The sequence below is a fragment of the Pogoniulus pusillus genome, chromosome 21, assembly GCF_015220805.1.
Source record: "Pogoniulus pusillus isolate bPogPus1 chromosome 21, bPogPus1.pri, whole genome shotgun sequence".
Classification (NCBI taxonomy): domain Eukaryota; kingdom Metazoa; phylum Chordata; class Aves; order Piciformes; family Lybiidae; genus Pogoniulus; species Pogoniulus pusillus.
Window position 1 is genome coordinate 10,509,001 of NC_087284.1, and position 17,926 is coordinate 10,526,926.

Here is a 17,926-nt window from a genome sequence, read left to right on the forward strand (position 1 = left end):
GTTACGATGCAAAACCAAAACAAAACAGGGAGAGCAAACAGAGAAAAAAAATATATTTTTCAAACAATGTTCTTTGTGTTCTTTGTTCTCCTTCATCTTTACAATGCATCTAGGTTGATCTCATTGCTGCCTACAATTACCTGAAGGGAAGTTGTAGCCAGGTGGAGGTTGGTCTCTTCTGCCAGACAACCAGCAACAGAACAAGGGGAGACAGTCTCAAGTTGTGTCAGGGGAGGTATAGGCTGAATGTTAGGAGGAAGTTCTTCACAGAGAGAGTGATTTGCCATTGGAATGGGCTGCCCAGGGAGGTGGTGGAGTCACTGTGCCTGGATGCATTCAAGAAAAGCCTGGATGAGGCACTTAGTGCCATGGTCTAGTTGATTGGATAGAGCTGGGTGCTAGGTTGGACTGGATGATCTTGGAGGTCTCTTCCAACCTGGTTGATTCTATGATTCAGAGCTCTCTCTCCCCCACTGAAAGGAATAAAAACTGACATGTCCTCCTCCACCATAAAAAAGACCCCCAATCTGTGAAGTTTAAGCCCACAACCCTTTGTTATGAGTGGGAGTGGTAATTAAAACTTTGACTGGGTTATGAAGAGCATATGAGAGTGGTGGCAACACTAGCCTTAATAAACATCCCCTGATCCATGCCCAGAAGTTTCTCCAAAGGTTATTCCAGCCCAAGAGCTCAAAGTGTGTATTCTGCCAATGGTGCTCTGCCTTACCTGTTTGAAGGTAGATTTCAACAATGGGAAGAGCCCATTTGTTTAGCTTTGAATTAGGAAAATCCTCAGCTGCTGCTCTTCACCCGAGGTGTTTCAGCTCCACATCTTTTTTCCCTTGGGAAACAAAAGATGGGAAAATTACAGAGAGCTCTCCTGAATGGCTCCTATCTCTGGTGTGGTCCATAAGCCGCCTCCTTCCCCCAGCAAGAAAAATATCCAACAGAGGAAAGAAGTGGTTTAGGAGCCTGAGCCAAAGAGGAGACAAAGTAGGTTTAGCCTGACACTGCAAAGTAGAAAGGGAGAGAACCAATTTCCACTGGGAATGACCACAGTGGTCCCATATCACTGTGAGGAGTGTGGTATTTGCTTTCATGGATTACTGCATCCAGCTATAGAGAAAAACATCTCAAAACATTTTTCTTTGCGGTGGACAATCTAGAGGTCTGGCAGAAGGAAACCCCATGTGTATCTGAATTCATATTCTGGCTTTTCTCTGTATTTTGGCCTCCAAATAATAATTTCACAAATCACACACTATTCATTCTGCTGGAAATAGCTTGGAAATGCTTTAATAATCATTTTCACACCCTGCATCTGTGAAAACCTGCTATGCAAGAGTTATTTCCTTTCAAAAGGCATCTGACAACTTTACTGAACAAATGCACCCACACAGAGTGGGATTGTATCTCTGTACTTTGCATTCCTGAATTCCCTAGAATGCTAGGAAATGGTTAGTAACATAACTGGGTTCTCAGTATTTGCCCACACGCACACACACTTCAGTGGGCAAATCTGTCTGCGAAGTAGAAACAGCCATTTCACAGAATCACAGAATTGCTTAGATTGGAAAAGACCTTCAAGACCATTAAGTCCAATCATCAGTTGCACACTGACAAGTCCTTGACTAAACCAAATCCCTCAGCACAACATCTAATCACTATGAATCGCTATAGTTGGAAAGGACCACCAGGATCATGCAGTCCAACCTTCATCCCAGCATCCTTAATCGCTAGACCATAGCCTCAAGTATCACATCCACTCTCCTTTTAAACACCTCCAGGGATAGTGATTCCACCACTTTTATCCAGCCATAGACAGTATTTTCAACTAGGAAAAAGCCTGTTGCTTGTGGAGTGGTAGCTGTGTCTTTATGGCTGTTCAGTGTCTTGCAAACAACAAAAAAAAGAAGTTAAAAGTACTGTCATTAGAGTGAGTTCAACCTCCCAGACAAATAACATCTGCTAACAAGATGTCCCTACACTGCTGATGAGCATCCACCCCCAAACACAGCTATCATTGTAAACAATGTGTATGGACACAAGTTAATGAAAATGTGGATCTTCTGTTTCTGCTTTAATTTCATTGGGGATCACTTGAGATGACACAGGTTTCCATGTGACGAAACAATGTGGTCTCGTCACATTGCACTCGCTGTGTTCCACAGCAAGATGCTTTTATGTGCCTGAAGAAAGTGAGAAATAAAAATGCATGCCTTGTTTCAGAGCTATGAAGGACTCAGATTTGAATCCAGTCCTTTACTGGCCCACAACTCATCAGCAGCTATGAGAATAGCTTGTCTCTTTTATCTATATATATATATTAAAAGGCCATCTATCTTCCTAAGATCCCATCCTAGGAAATCTAGGCAACCTTCAGAGTCCCCAGAGCATCACTAAGGGCTCCTCCAAGGCTGCTGCAAACGAATCACAGACACAATTGTTTAGGTTGGAAAAGGCCTTTAAGATCACCAAGTCCAACCATGAACCCGACACTTCCAAGTGCACCACGAAACCAGGTCACTCAGTACCACACATCCTTTAAATACTCCTAGGGGTGGTGACTCCACCACTTTCCTGGGTAGCCTGTTCCAGTGCTTGACAAACCCTTCAGCAAGGAAACTTTTCCTATTGTCCAATCTAAACCTTCCTCAGCACAAGTTCGGGGCATTTTTGTTACTGATTTTGTTACTTAGGAAAAGAGATTGACACCCATCTCACTACAACATCCTTTGGGTAGTTACAAATGATCTCAGGATCACACCTGCTGCACAAACAGCATTCAGTTTTGCACAGGAGAAGCTGCTGCATTGCTATTACAAGCCAAGGACCTGGCTATTACAAGCCAAGGACTTGGAACAAGGCTGAATTCCAGAGAATCACAGAATTATAGAATTAACCAGGTAGGAAAATACCTTTGAGATCATCAAGACCAACGCATCACCTTCTAATTAACTAAACTATGTCACCAAATGCCTCATCCAGCCTCCTTTTAAACACCTCCAGGATGGTAACTCCACCATCTCCCCAGGCAGTCCATTCCAAAGCAAATCATTCTTTTTTGTGAAGCACTTCTTCCTAACGCCCATCCTAAACCTGGCCTGGCACAGTTTGAGGCTGTGCCTTCTTGTTCTGTCACTGGGTGCCTGGGAGAAGAGACCAGCCCCACCTGGTTGCAACCTCCTTTCAGATAGTTGTAGAGGATATTGTTTATGGAAAGGCACTCTAGAGCAATGCTCCAAAATTCTGCAACATCAAGCAGATCTGTTTCCACAGAGAAGGTGGCACATCTCTACTGAAGCTCATCCTAAGCCTAGAAAGTGTCTGGGTACATGAGTAGGCATTATCTGGTGAGTACCACACAGCTGTGCTCATCAGCTTCTTGCAACTGGAGGAGTACCCTGTGTAGATCTCATAATACAGAACTATAGTGTGTCAGATTGGAAGGGATCTCAGGGATCATCTGCTTTCTTCACAGAAGTACCATATATAGAAGATGGCCCAGCTGAATCTTTCGAGTGTTCAGGGTTGGGGACACCACCACTTTCCTGAGCAGTTTATTCCAATGAGTGACTTCTTCTCACTGTGAAGAACTTTCCCCTGCTGTTCAATCAGGGTAACTTGTGCTCATCACCCCTTACCTTTTCCATGCAACTCTTGTCAAAATGGAGTCTCCATCTGCTTTGTAGCCACACTTTAAATACTGGGACATGGTAACAGGGTCTCTGCAGAGTTTTCTTTTCTCAAGGCTGAATAAACCCTGTTGCCCCATCATTTCTCAATCATTTTTGTGTCTCTTTTTTAAACTTAGTATTATTATTATTAAGAAAATCCAATGCCACCAAACCCAAGTTGTGCACAAGCACAGGAAATGGTAGTACCACAACATTCCCATGCCATAATGACCTACCTGACCTATCTAGTACCCCACTCATGTCTCTCCAGAATAAACAAATGTTCTAATACAGAAAGGCAAAAGGCAGCAGAGTGTTTTTACCTGCTTCTTAGGTCCTGGTATCCCACAATGCTTGGAAGGATTCACCATAAACTACAGCACAGAAAGTTCCACCTCATCATGAGGAAGAACATCTTTACTGTAAGGGTCACAGAGGACTGGAACAGGCTCCCCAGAGAGTTTGTGGAGTCTCCTTCTGTGGAGATTTTCACAACCTGTCTGGATGTGTTCCTGTGTGACCTGCACTAGATTATGGTCCTGCTCTGGCAGGAGGGTTGGACTTAAGGATCCCTTCCAACCTCTTGCATCCTGCGATCTGGGCAAGAGGGATGGTGCTGAAGATCAGTTGGCCTATGTGAGATGATCTGCAGATCCAGACTAAAGATAAAGAAGATCTTTTTGCAACACACATGCTGCCAAAAGAAGTGGTGGATGCTCCATACTTGGGAACATTCAAGGTCAGGTCGGATAGGGCTCTCAGCAACCTGATCTAGCTGAAGTTGTCCCTGCTCAGAACAGAGGTATTGGACTAGATGATCTCAAAATATCTCTTCCTACCCAAGCTATTTTATGATTCTAGGATTCCCAGACATTGGGAATGTCTTTAGCCAAAGTTCTTAGTAAACATGCATGTCCAGAATCTGAGGCATTTTCTTACTCTTCAACCATTGTGGGGTTGTTCTTTACAAAACAGAGGAAAGAGGTAGAAGTGTGTCTTCAATAAATCATAATATAAGTCTTGAAACACTCTAGGTGATTCTGCTTTAGCAGAAGCTTTGGAATCTATGATCTTCAGAGGTCCCTGCAACCCCTCACCATTCTGTGAAGTACATAATCACCAAACACACAAGACACTTAATCCTCTGCCAGTGCTCAACTGGCATGCCCAGTACAACACTATGTGTTCCCTTGGGCACAGGAGTCACCCAGAGTAAGGTAATTTTGAGCCAGAGAATAGCTCAGCAAAAGTATTCAAATAAAGCAGACTTGCTCAGTAGAGAACCTCACTCTTTGCCTGGAAGGCTCTTGGAAGACATGGCTAACTGGGTAAGTGACAGTCCTCTCATTCCTGATATGGGAAAAGCTTGCTAATGAGTGGGAAGCTTTTATGAGCTTTTATAACCAGGTGGATAGATGATGCTAGAGCAGTGCATGTGGTTTATCTTGATTTCAGTAAAGCGTTTGATGCTGTTTCCCACTGCATCCTTCTGTCTAAACCAAGGCAGTGTGGTCTGGATGATCAGGTAGTGAGGTGGATTGGGAACTGGATGAAGGGAAGAAGTCAGAGAATTGTGGTCAATGGGATGGAGTCTAGTTGGAGGCCTCTAGCTAGTGGAGCTATCAGGGGTCAGTACGGAGACCAGTTCTGTTCAATATGTTCATCAATGAGGGCACAGAGTGCACTGTCAGCAAGTTTGTTGATGGCAGCAAACTGGGTGGAGTGGCTGCCACACCAGAAAGTTGTGCTGTGATACAGAGAGAATTAGACAGGCTGGAGAGTTGGGCAGGGAGAAACTGAATGGAGTTCAACAAAGGCAAGTGTAGAGTCTTGCACCTGAGAAAAAAAAACCATGGATCAGTACAGTCTGGGGACTGATCTACTGAAAGGCAACAAAGAGGAAAAGGATCTGGGGTCCTAGTGGATGGGAGGTTGACCAGAAGCCAGGAATGTGCTCTTGTGGCCAAGAGGGCCAATGCCATTCTAGGGTGTATTTGAAGAGCTGTGGTTAGTAGGTCGAGAGAGGTTTTTCTCCCCCTCTACTCTGTCCTGGTGAGGCCACATCTGGAGTACTGTGTCCAGTTCTGGGCCCCCTAGTTCAGGAGGGGACATAGAACTGCTTGAGAGAGTCCAGGAGAGCTATAAAGATGATTAAGGGAATGGAACATCTTCCTTACAAGGACAGGCTGAGGGAGCCGGGGCTGTGCTGCTTGGAAAAAAAAGAGACTGAGAGGTGACCTCATCAATGTGTATAAATACTTAAAGGATGAGTGCCAGGGGGATGGAGCCAGGCTCTGCTCCGTGATGCCTGACGACAGGATGAGGGGTAATGGGTGGAAGTTGAGGCATAAGAAGTTCCACGTAAACATGAGGAGGATTTTTTTTTCCCTGTGAAGGTGACAGAACACTGGAGCAGGCTGCCCAGGAGGGTTGTGGAGTCTCCTTCTCTGGAGATCTTCAAAACCTGCCTGGATGTGTTTCTGTGTGATCTGGTATAGGTGATCCTGCTCTGCAGGGGGCGTTGGACTGGATGCTCTTTCGAAGTCCCAGCCCCTGACATTCTGTGATTCTATAACAGGAGTTAGGTGTTGGTTAGCAACAAAATCTCTTGGTAGGCTTGGGCAGCTCCCTTGCTTGCATGCAGGCCCTGGTCAGCAGGCAGTGGCTTACTCACTGAAGCCACCAGCAGCACATAAATCATAGGTCTCCACCTCCCCACTCACTCTTTAGTGCCTCAAATTAGGAATAACTGCTACCTGCTGTGAACTCAGGAGCATCCCTTATGTGAGGTTTGTGAGGAAACCAACCAAGACAGCAACACAGCATAGTGGCACCTGGCCAAAGAGCTAAGGGGCCTTACAGGGAGCTGCAGAAAGCTCACTTTTCAACATCATCCTTTTGGCACAAACCCACACCTGGTGACATCGCTGCAGATGATCAGCAGCATTTGGGCACCAAGGCAGACCTATGTTCTGTCACACTCCACCCAGCAAGGCTGCAAGGTGCGACTGTGGGAACACAGCTCACCCCTGAGCCCTTGCCATCTTCAAACTGCAAGGCATGGGAAAAGGCTTTTTTTGGGTGAGACTTTGGTGTCATGCTTTGAAGTTGTTTTATTCCCCATCATATTCTGCTATGTTCCCATTTTTGTTAAGTTTGCAGTTGTGGATATTTTCACATAATCACAGAAGGTATGGGGCTGGGAGGGACCTCATCTAGCCCAATCCTCCTGCTACAGCAAGATCACCTATACTAGATCACACAGGAACACAACCAGGTGGGTCTTGAGTATCTTCAGAGAGATATGGCTTCTAGAAAAGCCACCATCAGATACAACTCCAAGCAAAGGCTTTAGTAGTCCATACCACTGCGTCTTTTGGAGAGACCTTCCTCTCAGGTGCTGCAGGCAGATGAGCTGAGGCACGACAAGGCCATCAGCAACCACCCATGGGCTGCTGAACTGCAGCTCTGCAAGACAGTGCCTGTCTGGAAGGTGCTGCTGTGGGTTTCTCACCAGATAAGTGGATTATTAGCCCAGCTTGCAGCTGCTCCACAGAAATAGGTCAGCCTCGGGAGCAAGCTTTGCCTTCCCTTATTTGGCATCAGAACCACCCAAGAGGAAAAGGAACTGCTTGTAGGGTCCTTGTCTAGGGACTACTAAACTCCTGAACAATGACTTTCCTCTATCAGTGTCTCCTAAAGAAGGATATGTCCTTAAAGTTAGTGCCCGTGGTTTTCACTGTACTGAATTTAGGGATGTGTCCCATAGGGGTGAGATATTTTCTTCATTTAGACTTGCTCAGTTCCTGTTGAATTCATTCTGCTCTGAATGAGACTTTTGTTGGTCATTAACAAGCTCTCTAGGGACACCCAGGCCCACCCCACATCTTTTGGATGGAAAACTCCCATGCTGAAGAAGCATGAGGGTAGCACTGATGCCAGATATGCCCAAATAGGAGCAAAAGGTGTAGAGCCTGCAGATGGACTTACCTTCACTACACAGAGCAAAAGTGACTCTGAGGTGAAGGAAGATCCTCATGCAGGTTTGGAGGAGGCTGGTTTGGCCCATGCTGCTCACACACAGAGGCCAGCACACTCAAAAAGCTGTTGCCCACTGTGATATTCCTCCAGCTTCCCAAATGAGTTCTGCAGCCAGCTGCTGTCTCATTTTTCTTCTGTTTTTTCAATCCACCGGTTCAATAACTACAGCTAAATCCCAACACTGACTACCTCCCTTCTGTCCTTATCCACCACACCTTGAAAGTGCACCTAGCCCAGATTTTGAAGTGGGGTTGCAGGTTCAAGTAAAGAGGAGCTACAGCATAAGACCAGCAGCACAAAATTCAGATCCAGGTCTCAAGTCAGCCATGCCTGCCATCAGCAAAAAGTAACAATAATAACCTATGCAACTGGCAAGGAGAGCAAAACAAAGCCCTGAAATATGCAACTTAGCTTTGGTACAAAGATTTCTCCATTCCTCACCTCCTTACCATGATGTTATACCTCAGCTTTGGCCTTGGTAGCACAGAGAGGTTGTAAAGGTTTCACTATTGCCTTTATTTTTTTCCACCTTGTTCTTCTGCCTATCTACATTGCAGTCAGTATCACTGAAAAATGTTAAGATAAATCCTTTTCCTGTTATATTTTATATGGTTGGAGAAAGACAGAGAAGCTCTTACAAGAAACATTCTTCTTGTATGAACTCCAGATCAAAAAATTAAGGTAATTTCCCATTTTTGGAGATTTTATCCAATCAAACCTTCTTTGCACATTTGGCTCCCTCAGGCATCTGAGCAGTAAGGGCTTGATCACCAACTGATGTAAACTGGCTTAGATCCATGAATTTTTAAGGAGCTAATCCAGTTCCCCTTGACTGAGGATCTATCCCTTGGATGCTTGCCCTGCATAGCTGAGCTGCTCTGTGTGAACATAGAGGCTCTGCACACCGTTTTCCCCAGTGAAACCATATAATCACAGAATCATAGAATCATTTTGGTTGGAAGAAGCTATTAACATCATCAAGCCCAGCCACTAACACAGCACTGCCGGTTCAGCACTAACCCGTGTCTCTCAACAGCACATCTACATGACTTTTAAGTCCCTCCAGGGATAGGGACTTCACCACTGCCTTAGGCAGTCTGTCGCAGGGCATGACAACCCTTACGGGGAAGAAATTTTTCCCACTGTGAAACATAAACCTTCCCTGGCACAACTTGAGGCAGCTTCCTCTTGTCCTGTTGTTTGTTCCCTGGGAGAAGTGACTGCTGCAACGTCCTTTCAGATACTTGTAGAGAGTGGGAAGGTATCTTCCCAGCCTCCTTTTCTCTACACTAAACAACCCAAATTCACTCAGCCACACCTCAGAAGACTTGTGCTCTAAAACCTTCATCAGCTCTGTTGCTCTTCTTTGGCCATGTTCTACCACCTCAATGCCCTTCTTGTAGTGTCAGAGCCAAAACTGAACCAAGTGTTAGAGGTGCAGCCTCACCAGTGTCAAGTACAGGGCAACAATCCCTCCCCTAGTGCTGCTGGCCACACTACTCCTGATACAAGTCAGCATGCTGTTGGCCTTCTTAGCCAGCTAGGCACACACTGGCTCAACTTCAGACAGCTGTCAAATGACACCCCCAGGTCCTTTTCCACCAGGTAGCTTTTCAACCACTCTGCCGCAAGCCTGAAACACTACATGGGATTGTTGTGACCCAAGCACAGGACTCCCACGCTGGAGGCATAAGCTGGGAAGCTCATCCCTCCCTTCCTGTCACACAGCAGCAGGTTTAGGGATATCTATCATTTGAGTATGCAAATTAATTTGTCTCTTGCAAGCAGACATGTGCTGCTGAGGCACACGGCGGTTTCTGGAGCAGCACAGCAGATTTAGAGCAGCTTCGCACAGTCCCCATTTTCACATCCCAGTGACCACATGCTGGGGAGTGTGGGAGAGCCACAGGTGACTGACCCCAAAGAAATTTGCCCCGACAGGCTGGCAGCTGAATGGAGTCTGAGCTCAGCTGGATGAAGCAGCCAAAGGAGGGAGGACAGGCTGCAGCAGCCCAGGAACCACTTTGCAGCCAGCAGCCTGCCGAACAGGTTGCTCCCAATAAAAGTGCTTCGCCACTGGATCGAGGCAGCCGCTGGATTAATTGTGCCATTTCCATGACGTTCTGCTGCAGCTTAAACATATTAATAACTGCTCATCCCCGAAACAGCTTTTTCCTCCCACACAAGGGGGGGAAAAATATCCATCTGAATTTTTTAGATTATGTGACAGGCTTGCAAACTGTTGTTAACTTTATCATTTGGGATATGGATTAGACTGCAGCACATTAATTTATCGGGAAGTAAGAGCTGCCTGTTCATCTCTTTTCTGTTATGACATCTGCAGTGAAAGCACGATGGGGGCCAGACAGACAGTGAGTAATAGACTAGAATATGAAGTTTGGGGAGGGGGGGGGAATGGCAAGGTTTGCTGCAGATATAATTGAACCCATTAAGGCAAAAATAAAAAAACCAGTCAGTGGTCCTCCAGCAGATATTGCTCTTAATGAAACTACAGATAATGAAACCTGCCAGTTGAAAGTGGTATCAATTCACATCTATTAAATTTGGCACAGAAAAGTCAAGCAGAAACCAATCCTACAATTGAATGCGGTCTGATGAAGTCCTCAGGGCTTTGCAGCCATTCTCTTCTTTGCTCCCCATCTCCTCAGTCCCCACAGAAGGGGCACACACACACTCAGGGCTTTCTCCCTCCACTGACCACTTGCTCCGGTATGATGGACCTGCCTGTGGGGCCACACAGCCAAAGTGGTGGGAAAGGTGAAGGCCTGTGGTTTGTGGGCCAAAAGGATTCATTAAACATTAAAGAGAGCCTTGCTGGCATCTTGAATTGTTAATGTAAACTCTCCAGCTCCACAGAAATCATATTCTCATTGTTGTGTGTGGTCCCCCTTGGCCTCTTAGTACTCCAATTATGTGAGCAAAGACATTTAAACAATTACATGGCAGCTAAAAGTGTGAGGCTTTAAGTACTTTAGTTTGGCCTCTTCATGCCAATGGGCAAATCTATTTACATTATCTATATTTAATATGCAAAGGTCAGTGTCCATGAACTCCTGGACTGAATTTGCCAAGTGATGACAGTATGGTAAGGCTCACAACAATTTATAAGCCTGCATTATAGTTTAACATGTAATGCTGAAGACGAATCAGCTACAGGGCACAGGACTCTGCCACTGTGGGTGCCACCCTTCAGCCCTATTGCCAAGCTCCCCAGGGACCAGAGCTGCTGTACCAAATTCTTCAGGACTTAACTCCTCATCTGGGTATACTTCATGTGTCTGGACACAGAAAAATTCAGCACATGTAGCTAAAAACGATTCACACAAACATTGTGTCAAAATACATTCAGCTAATTCCTGCTGAAAGTATGTTCCCAGGTACTTTGTAATTCACATTACATAAAAAATCCAGCAGCTTCCTTTTCTTTTGTTCCTACTAAATCACCAGGTGCATAGGTGTGCAAGAGGCAAAGATGTCAGAAGTAATTGTGTGATGTCCTTGTAATTTCTTTGGCTTCCCCCTTTCTGTTTGTAAAAGGTATCCTTGAGCTAGCCCAGTTGCCGAACAATGCCAGATGGGAACAAAGGGTCTTGAATCGGACTGCTGCTGAGCTTGGAGCCCATCCCTGCTAATCACCAAGACCAGGTACTTCACATAACAGTCCAAGAAACACCCTAGTAAACCATCATGGGATGATCTGCCAATAGGGGAAGTTTTTTTCTTCCTCCTCATCACTTAGTTGTTTCCCAATGTCGTGAAGCATGAAAGTTTGCATCTTTTGTGTTTGGTTGGGGTTTGGTTTTTATCTACTCTAATGTAGTCCTCCTTACCCACACAAATCTCTAGCTCAGTTTGGACCTGCTAATCTCTTGGGCTCAATGGTATTTGTGGCAGTAAATTCCCAGGGTTAATGAACTGTTGTCTAAAAATATTTCCTTATCAGTTTCAAGTCTTCTCTTTTTCTTTTGCTCTTCCTCAGTGAGTGACTCTTGCTCATGAATTAAAAACAAACCAGCTAAATGAGATCACCTTTCCTAACCTTTCCAGTACTCTTCATTGTCCACCCAGTGTTCCTTTTACTTATATCATCCCTGAACAGGAATAGGTCTATTGGTCACTTCTTTTGAAGAGATATTTCTACAACACTCCTCTTATGCATACTACTAGCAGTCATCCACTCCGTTTACACAGCCTGGCCCAAAGAACCCCAAAAAGCTTCCATTCATATAACAAATAGACTAGTGGTCTTCAAAGGCAAAGCCCCTCGGAGTCAAGCAATTCAAGATCATAGAATCACAGACTCACAGAATTTTGGGGTTGAAAGAGAACCTTGATGCTCACCTCACCTAATCCTCTTGCAGTGAGCAGGGCCATCTTTAGCTACATCAGACTGCTTAGAGCCCCATCCAGCCTGACCTGGAATGTTTCCAGGGATGTGACATCTACCATCTCTCTGGGCAACCTAGGACAGTGTTTAGTCAGTTTTATAATAAAGTATTTCTTTGTTATATCCAATCTAAATCTCTTCTCTTTTAGTTTAAAACCATCACCCCTTGCCTGGCATAACAAGCCCCACTAAGAAATCTGTCCCCATCTTTCTTATAGGCCCTTTTATATTACAAAAAGGCCACAACAAGGTCTCTCTGTGGCCTTCTCTTCTTCAGGCTAACAAAAACAATCCACCATGCTGGACAAGATCCACTGAGGAGAGGTCATAGACTCATAGAATGATCTGGCTTGGAAGGGACTTGCAAAGGTCATCTAGTCCAAACCATCTGCAGTCAGCAGGAACATCCTCAACTAGATCAAGCTGCCCAGAGCCCTGCCGAGCCTCATCTTGAATATCTCCAGGGATGAGGCCCCAGTCACCTCCCTGGGCAACCTGTTCCAGTGTTCCACCATCCTCATAGCAAAGAACTTGTTCCTAACATCCAATCTAAATCTGCTCTTCTCGAGTGTGAAGCCACTGCCCCTCGTACAATCACTGAAGCCCTTTGTACACAGTCTCTCTCCACCCTTCCTGCAGGAGAGGGTCTTCCCCAGAACCTTCTCTTCTCAAGGCTGAACAAACAACTCCAGCTTTCTCAGCCTATCTTCCCAGCAGAGGTGCTCCAACCCCCCCGATCATCACTCATTTGGGATTGACGAGCTCAGTCTCACCAGAAGCAACAGGTATGAAAAAAATTTGTAGCCAGAAAGGTAAAGCCACCTATACCCATCAACAAATCCAACAGGCTGGCTCACCCAGCTTCCTTTCGCTTGTGCAACCTCGCCGGGCCGTGTAATTGCCACCTTATCAGAGACATAGGAGCCTGCCCGGCGAACAGATGCAGGTCTCCCCTGCTCTCGCTCAGCTGGGAACCCGCTCAGCAAAGCAGAAATAAATCACAGGGAACTTGCTGTCAGCTCTCCACCTTCCCACACACCCTCCGCCGCTGCCGCCTGACTGGCTGGAGCTGGCGTGGCTTACAATGAAATCTGGGAGGCTGGCATCGGCAGCCTCGCCTCGGTTTGTCGCCAATACCTCGGTGGGTTCTGCATTCGCATCTGGCCGGCGCCATCCCGCTGAGCCTGGTGATAACAGGCTGCTGCTCCTTGCGAGCAGGAAGCAGGGCTACTGCTAGCGACAGCCGAAACAGAGGCATGCTCCAAGCACAACAGCACATCGCAGCCAGCGAAGGGTCTGCGGAGAGGGACTTCTCCCAAGGCATAAAAAAAAAACAGAGAGAGAGAGAGAGGGGAGGAGAGAGAAATGTGTTAACTGTGCTAACAGTGCCAAGTAATATGCTTCGTTAAAAATTTAATCACCTGCAAGTGCAAAACAAGTGCAAAGCAATCATGTTGTAATTAGCACAGCAATTAACACCTCCCTTTTCGATAGCACATGCATCCTAGGAAGTGCATGATTGCAAGTGTTTATGCTGCTGACAGACTAAGTTCCTACAGAGAGGAAAATTTTGCTTAAATAGATTTTTTTTTCCTCCCCCCTCGTCTTTTTGGCATTCAGGCTGTTATGTGTCCATGAAACCCCAGCACCAGCTGCCATGTTGGTTTTGTGTGAGTGCTGCTCCATGGCATAGCATAACTAACAACTACAACTTGATCCAGAGCCTCCTGAAAGATGCCTGCAAACCTCCAGAGGCCTACTGCAAAATAAAAATGCAAGTATTGAAATGACAAATTTCTTGTTGGTTGGGTTTGTTTTTTTTTTGCAGACTGGCACTTGTCAAAAAGAGAGCACCAAGCCTGCTCTGAGATCACAGGCTTTGGGGTGCAACGGTAAAGGCAACAGGACAAATCAAAGCTATGGCTTCAGGATGGGTCTGTAGCTAAACTATGCCCAGCTCCATAGTACTGAGGTCTCTCTTTGATGTGTCCCTCCATTCAAACAACCACTTCTTCCCAAAGGCTGTGCTGGAAGCCATTTCATTCAGCTTGATAAAGTGGTGGGTGCAGAGCTGGCTTGGGAAGACACTCTTCCACCAGCTATGGCCAGACAACTGCTGCTGCTTTACCCACACACTGGCATACCCTTCGTTATCTGCTTGACCATGCTTTCCTGCCCTTCCTAGCCCTTAGAAAATCTGGGGTTTCACTGTCCCACTCCCAAGTCCTGTTCCCTTCCCAGGGGAAGAGGAAGCTGCTGTTCCTTGTGAGGAGCCTCCTGACCATCCTGACTTGATCAGAAAGAGTTTGGCTGGTAGGACAAGAGAAGTGATTGCCTCACTGTAGTCAGCGCTGGTGAGATTGCACCTTGAATACTGGGTTCGGTTTTGGGCGTCTCACTGTAAGAAGGACATTGAGCTGCTGAAGCATGCCCAAAGAGCACAAAACTGTTGAAGGGTCTAGAAAACAAGTCTTCTGAGGAGTGGCTGATGGAATAGTTGTTTACACTGGAAAAAATGAGGCTGAAGGAAGACCTTCATGCTCTCTTTAACCACCTGAAAAGAGTTTGCAGTGAGGTGAATGTCAGTTTCCTCTTCTGAGGAACAAACGACAGGAGAAGAGGAAACAAAATGAAGTTGTGCCAGGGGAGATTTAGGCACAACTTCCAACACATTAGGAAGTTTCTTCCCTGAAAGGGTTGTCAAGCCTTGTAACAGGCTGCCTAGGGCAGTGATGGAGTCCCTGTCCCTGGAGGGATTTAAAAGCCACATAGATGTGGTATTCATAGAATCACAGAACATCAGAGGTTGGAAGTGACCTCAAAAGATCATCTAGTCCAGCTCCCCTGCCTGAGCAGGATCTCCTATACCAGATCACACAGGAACGTGTCCAAGTGGATTTTGAATATCTCTAGAGAGGGAGACTCCAAACCTCCTCTGGGCAGCCTGTTCCAGGGTTCTGCCACCTTCACAGTGGAAAAAAAAAATTCTCCTCATGTTTACATGGAACTTCCTGAGCCTCTTGTCCTGACATTGGGCATCACCAAGCAGAGCCTGGCTCCATTCTTTTGGCACTGACCCTTTACATATTTTGTTGATGGACATGGTGATTTGGCAGTGCTGAGTTAATGGCTGGACCTGGTGAGCTTAATAAACTCTTCCAACCAAAAATGATTCTATGAAAGAAAACTGACTCCCAACATTAGCTTGGAGAAACTATATGTGGTTAAACATTCAAATATCTCCCAGAAAATACCCTTATTTAGAGGCTGCTCAACTTTAATACAGGGGCTGTGTTTACAGCGGGGCCATAGTCACCGTCCTGGCAGAAGGCAGTGGCTTTGTGTTTTCTCAGTCCCTGTGCAGTCCAAAAACTGGCCATTGAGATTGGCATCCAGAAGTCAAGCACCACAAAAGTAAAAGCCATCCTTGAAAAAATAAACTGTGAGGCCAGTCTTGATGCTCCTCTCATCTCAGACATTGACATTGCTGAAAGGCATTTCCAGTGCATGATTCAGTATTGGGATTCCTATTTGTAAGGTACTTTGAAAACATTAAAGCTACAAATATTACTATCAGGTCTGATCACCCTCCAATCACCACAGCTCCTAAAAAAAAGTTACTTCCTACTTATGTTTGCTGCATATTCTAAGAAGTTCAGATTTTCCACACCATTAATTCCAGAAATTAAACCAAAACTGGAGCACAAATTCAGCAATTACCATAGAGCCAAGCAGAAGGCAGTGTTGCTATCCCAATACGTTCTCCTGTTTCTTAAGCCACTTCTGAACTAAAACAGAAACCAATATTAAGTCTATGTCTAACTTAACTCTAATCTCAGCAGTTTGTAACACCACTCTCCCTCCAGGCAACTGACCTGTGTTTCACTACAGACCTTTGTGTGTCCCAGTTGTATTTTATTCAAGGTTTTGCTCCTGATTCTCACTGGCTGACACCATTTTCTGCCTCCAGTGAGAGCTTCCTTGGAGCCAAAGATCTTTGAGATCCTCCTCTCTGCTCAGATGTGAGCACATACTCCTGGGATTTGGCACAATCCAGCCCATTGCCTTCCTGTTGGTCAAGCTAATCATGAGCCCATCCCATCCTCGTGTACATAGTTCAAGCATCCAGGTTGCAATGCTTTCAATTGGTCATAGTGAGCACTTGCCTCTAGCACACTATATATTCTCATAGAATGTTTTGGGTTGGAACTTTGAAGGTCCTCTAGCTCAACCTTCCTGCAGTGAGCAGGGACTTCTTCAACTAGATCAGGTTGCTCAGAGCCCCACCCAACCTGAAATGTTTTTTAGGGATGGGGCATCTACCACCAATCTGGGTAACTTGTGCTAGTGTGTCACTGTCCTCAGTGTGAAAAACATATCCTTATATCTGGTCTAAATCTCTCCTCTTTCAGCTTAAAGCCATTGCTCCTTGTCCTGTTGCAACAGGACATATTTTGCCAAATCTTCAGTACAATGTGGACTACAAAAATCTGAACTTCATCCCCTAGTTCTGCCTGGGGCTATGCAGGAGAGGGGCAAGGAGAGGCTCTCAGAGTCTTTATTAAAAGGTCTGCCACCACCTCCTGAGAGGTTTAAGGTGGTTTCCCTGCCTCTGTTGGAGTTCGCCTTCTCAAAGGCACCTTGCTAAATCATCTCTGCCAGAGATGACTTACCCCTGAGGCTCACAAAAGTGCTTCTGAAGAGCAGTCATGTTTGTACTTGAAATGCACTGAAATAAGCCGGGGCAAGGGGTGGGGGGGGAGATCCCAAGGAGAATATTCCTCAAACACCATCCCAGGGTCCTCAGCTCAGCTGAGCACACATCTCCAATGACACAAGTACAACACCATGTGGTATTCAGTATACATGCAGACAGCATGGTTTTGAAGATCTCCTACAATGTGCAGTCAACACCTACACCAATTAGGCATGGTTAGATTCGCTGGTGTCAAGGCCCCTTCTGACTGCCGTGGTGATGTCCATCAAGTAAAGGAAAGAAGTTTGTACAAGCTGCTTGTTAAAATGTTTGCAATAGAGCAGAAGTGTAGGAGCTGTTCTCTTCAAACCACGAAAAGCTGATAGTTATCACCAAAAAAAGGGTTAGGAAAACCACTGAGAGTGAGGAGAACCTTGCATGCATAGAAAACCACAAGTAACTGTACAAAAGCTCAGAGTTCAAAATATATGCAAAATACAACAGAAATCTCTCATCCTGGGAACAAGCTAAGCAGTTTACACCCATGGGAGGCAAGTACAAGGTGGGGAAAGCCTTTCATGGACGAGGGCCACAGTAAAGTGTCTGGGAAAAGCTGGTGGACACATCACTTGCCAGCAGCTGTCAGCAGGGAGTTGTTAACAGGATCCAAAGGAAGCTCTGGTGGGGCAGTTAGAGGTGCAAACTGGCTTCTGTGATCTACTCATGTGTCTCTTGATGGATTTGGTCGAGCCAGAACAAAAAGGAAAAAGGAAAGGGAATTGTGGCTTGATCAAATACCAGCCTACTGTCCTGGACTTAACCTCCCGAGGCTAATTCCTTTATAGGACAAAAGGAGTCCTCAAAAGCATCCTTTACAGATGGAAAACCGCCACAGACAAACTTCATCAATAGAATTCAACTGTGTCCAGTGCTTTTGCTCCTTGAACTGTCCGACCAAGTCAAGGGCACCATGATGTCCCTCAAAGGCATAATTCTCACACTATAGATGTTCTACACAGGGCATTCAAAGAGGTGAATGTGGGTGGTGAAAAATTACAGGGAGTTATACAGCTTTTCATTTCACTAACTGAGGCATACACCTCA

General features: G+C 45.7%; 1 protein-coding gene across 13 annotated transcripts in view; it reads right to left on the reverse strand.

Moving 5' to 3' along the window:
* The window catches only part of LOC135184794 (uncharacterized), a 616,367-nt gene that overhangs the window by 547,332 nt on the left and 51,109 nt on the right, over positions 1-17,926 (reverse strand). For all 13 annotated transcript variants that reach the window (XM_064160870.1, XM_064160872.1, XM_064160881.1 and 10 more), the window contains one exon: positions 728-841. The gene's annotated coding sequence lies outside the window, so the exon portion shown is untranslated. The remainder of the gene's footprint in view (positions 1-727; positions 842-17,926) is intronic.